This window comes from Podarcis erhardii (assembly GCF_964252035.2).
Source record: "Podarcis erhardii genome assembly, chromosome: 6".
NCBI classification, from domain to species: Eukaryota; Metazoa; Chordata; class Lepidosauria; order Squamata; family Lacertidae; genus Podarcis; species Podarcis erhardii.
The window spans coordinates 70,880,441-70,884,419 of NC_138510.1; the positions used below are offsets into that span (position 1 = coordinate 70,880,441).

Here is a 3,979-nt window from a genome sequence, read left to right on the forward strand (position 1 = left end):
AAGCTGCGGGCGCCCTCGGCGGCCGCGCAGCCCCGCGCCGCCTGCGCGCTTGGGCGAGCTCGGAGCGTCGGAGGACCCGCTCCGTGCGCGCCGGAGGGGACGCTCCGCCATTCGGATTTAAAGGCGCCCTGCCGCCGCCCAAGGTGAGGAGCTGCTGCGGTCAGCTGTGGGCGAGACGCCGGCTTGGGCTTCCCTCGACGGGGCGGGAGGCCTTTGCGCAGGTGAGAGGGAGATCGGAGGCCCGTCGAGTCGGGAGAAAGGAGGGATCCCCAGCGGGTCTTGGCCCGTCCTAGGCGTGCATAGGTGCAAGCAGGGGCGCCAACTGGAATAAAAAATGGTGTGTGTGTCAGGTAAGCCCCACGCTGCATGATTATCACGAGGCACAGCGCATGCACACCTTTTGAATGGGAATGCCCATCAATTCACACACACACCCCCCCCCCGCTCTTAGCACATTTTGCCAACTAATGCACCTTAACTGTTTGGAAGGGAGCCCCCATGTTATGTAATGAAGTTCTCACCCTGGGCCAGCAGGGGGAATACTGTAGATAGTTTTCACTCAGGTCCCCATATGCAAATAAGGGATTGAAAGTGACGTTCAGTGATTGGATAGTTACAGAAAGTTGTTACAGTTGCGTTGTAGTGGAGCTCTATCGGAGGCTGGCTGAACCCTTCAATTCAGTTCAGTTCAAGCCTGTGAATAAACAAGAGTTGTTTGAAGAATCGCTGTGTCTTCTGATATGTTCACCCACAACTTAACACCCCATAAGGCCGTTTCAGAAGCCAGAGTCTAAAATGTCCTGAGGGCACATCTCGAATCAATTCCCATTTGGTTTAATGGAGTTTGCCGTAGTGGGAGGGAGAGGACTACAGTCTTGCAACCTATGTGGGAGCTTGTTGGACTGACTGGTAGATGGATCTTCTGTCTCCGACAACAAGGCTTTTGCATTCTTCCTTGGGCCCAGGACTTGAAGACTTTTAAATTGCAGAGATAAAATAAATAAAAAAAGATCCACGTGCTTAAACCGTCCACTCCTGCCATAGATGCAGCTACATTAAGAAAATCAATTAAAAAAGTATAACTGAGGTCATGCCCCTTTCATAAATCCTGTCTACACCTGTGGCTCCTTGCACCAATGAAATAGGTCTAAGCAGAGTTTCCCAAATGTAGGTCTTCAACTGTTTTTGGACTACAACTCCCATCATCCCTAGCTAGCAGGACTAGTAGTCAGGAATGATAGGAATTGTAGTCCCAAAACAGCTGGAGACCCAAGTTTGGTAAACCCTGAAAAGACCTAAAGGCCCCAAACAGAGCATAACATTGGCCTGTTAGGCAACTCTCTTATGCATACTTTGTAGAAATCACAGGGTGTTTTTAAAGTCGTGTGTGTGTGTTTTGGAGAACTCAAAAATAATTTTTGTGAATGCAATGGTTAATTAAGTTAATCTGGTTTTTTTTAAAAAAAAAAATTGATCAATTTGTATTGCTATTGTCTGTTAGGAGACAGGATGTTTTGTGTTGCTGTGTTCCATGAAGTGGGACTATTGTCTTTTGTTCTTTCTCTCTTTGCTGTCTGATGAGAAAGAGGAAGGAGCTAAGTCAGAATGCTCTGAGTGTATTACAGTGGTACCTTGGGTTAAGTACTTAATTTGTTCCGGAGGTCCATTCTTAACCTGAAACTGTTCTTAACCTGAAGCACCACTTTAGCTAATGGGGCCTTCTGCTGCCGCTTCGCCGCCACTGCACGATTTCTGTTCTCATCCTGAAGCAAAGTTCTTAACCTGAGGCACTATTTCTGGGTTAGTGGAGTCTGTAACCTGAAGCGTATGTAACGTGAAATGTATGTAACCCGAGGTACCACTGTATATGTAAATAAAGTAAATTAGCCAAAATGCTGAGCTACTGAGTTCTGTTACACAAACTGCGGACACTCTGCGGATCCCTAAGTGTGCTGATGCTTCTTGTTATCAGACGCTGTGATGTTTGGGTTGGAGAACGCTTTTGAAGCTCCAACCGACCAGGAGGGAGAGAACATGCCAGTCGGGCATGTGTCTCTGCCAGGGTCCTACATGAGAGTACAATGATCCTAACATTGCCTACACTGACTGGCAGCGCTTCTCCAGGATTTCGAATAGGGGATCTTTCCCTGTCCTTCTACCTGGAGATGCCAGGAATTAAATGGGGAACCTTCTGCATACAGAAGAGATGCTTTGTCAAAGAGCTGTGACCTTTCTCTGATTAGGTATCCGTAATACAGCTGCTGTGGGACAAGATGGTTGGACAGTGTTCTCAAAACTACCAACATGAATTTGACGAAACTGCGGGAGGCAGTGGAAAACAGAAGTGCCTGGCGTGCCCTGGTCCATGGGGTCACGAAGCGTCAGACACGACTAAATGACTAAACAAACAAAATACAGCTGCATCTAAAAACTGCACATGGCAAGTGCTATTTTATGAAAGGCCAAGATGATTGCCTCTTCTAAGATGCTGCAGTATGATGGATAATTCATCACGGAACTCAAATGACACAAGATGTGATTGCAACAGCTTTCCAGATGGATTCCACAAATGATGGTTTGTGGCAATGCTTCTATTCTTCTGCTTAGTGTATGTATGTGTGGGGTTTTGTGTCAGCGTCACATGTGTGGGTTCTCTTACTATTCGCTTGTCGTATTTCCTGGTGGTAAGAGAGGTTGGGGGGGTGGCCTAGGGTGTGGTTGGTTGTCTTTGGTTGGCTGTAGTGAGATTTGTTTTTGTGTGAGTGGGGTCTGTATGTGTGTGTTTTTGGTTAGCCGGATTGGTTTGTATGGTGCCGGCCAATTCTCCTTGTTGTCTTGTTGGGCTGTGTATGTGTGAAACGGGCACCTAACCTAACAATGTATGCAACACTAATGTCTCAAAACAAATGAAACTGATCTGTAGAAAACACAACTTGAAAAAAGAGACAATGCACGTATTTTTGTAAACTAAGAAATCTTTAATAAAAATATATTTTTTTAAAAAAAGGACAAATGATGGTCGTCAACAGCTAATAACCATGATAGGCTAACAGAGCATTTCTGCTTCAAAATAGAATGCATGGGGGCAAACAAATAGAGGTGCTGCATTTAATTCCTTGAACAGGGTTTGAAATTGTGTGTGGTGCCTACATGAGTAGAAACTTGCCCCAGAACATACAGGAAGTTAGCATGAGTTCATGTTGCCTCTTTGTAAAGCCTGAGTAAGGCATTTCCTTCCATTCTCAAGGTCTTAGTTGGAGTAAATAACCTGTAAGATACCTTCTCACTCTTTAAGACTTCTATGACAAGCAGGATTCAGCAGGTGCCACTTTTCATGGTAGAAAAAGGCACATCTTTTTTTACTTTTAACCTGTTGGATAGGTGTTAAGAGCCGCAAGAGCTGTGTCAGAAAGTGGGTGAAAACAACCCTAAAATTGGCAGTGGTTAAGTGATACGTGATGAGGCTTAAGCTTGCCTGGAAGACATGACTTTGAAGTCTTGTTCCTTCATTCCAACCAATAGAGGCAGCTCTGCTTACTTAGTGATAAGATAAAAGTTCTATAGCCTTAAAAATCTAGTCAAAGGAGGAAGGTCATCAGGAGGCACCAAAAAGACAACAGAGAAGGCAGCTGCCTAATATTCTGCTGGAAGAAATCCCAGAGGCTAGGTGCCAGGGTCCTTGAAACAGAAAACGTTTTTTCTGGACTTGCCCCCAAATAAAGAAATTCTGGTGCACAGTGACATTAAAAGCAGAAACAATTGTTTTTGTTCACTGCTGCTGCTTTCTTTCGGTGGGTTGCAATGGTAAGCATAAAGGATTTTAGTGGGAGGTGGAGCTAATCTTCTTTGTAATAATGCAACCCTGCAGTTTTATGATTCCGCTTTCTTTTACCATTCTCTACAAACTTGTGTAGATCCATTTTAGCCAAACCGCAACGATAAACATTTTCCAAAATACAAGAAAGAAGCAACGAGAAAG

At 45.0% G+C, this 3,979-nt stretch overlaps 1 protein-coding gene across 1 annotated transcript in view; it reads left to right on the plus strand.

The window, feature by feature from the left end:
- The first annotated feature begins 126 nt into the window (after positions 1-126).
- Positions 127-3,979, plus strand: part of DNAI3 (dynein axonemal intermediate chain 3) — a 66,122-nt gene continuing 62,269 nt past the window's right edge. Inside the window, exon 1 of the mRNA XM_081865805.1 lies at positions 127-143. The gene's annotated coding sequence lies outside the window, so the exon portion shown is untranslated. The remainder of the gene's footprint in view (positions 144-3,979) is intronic.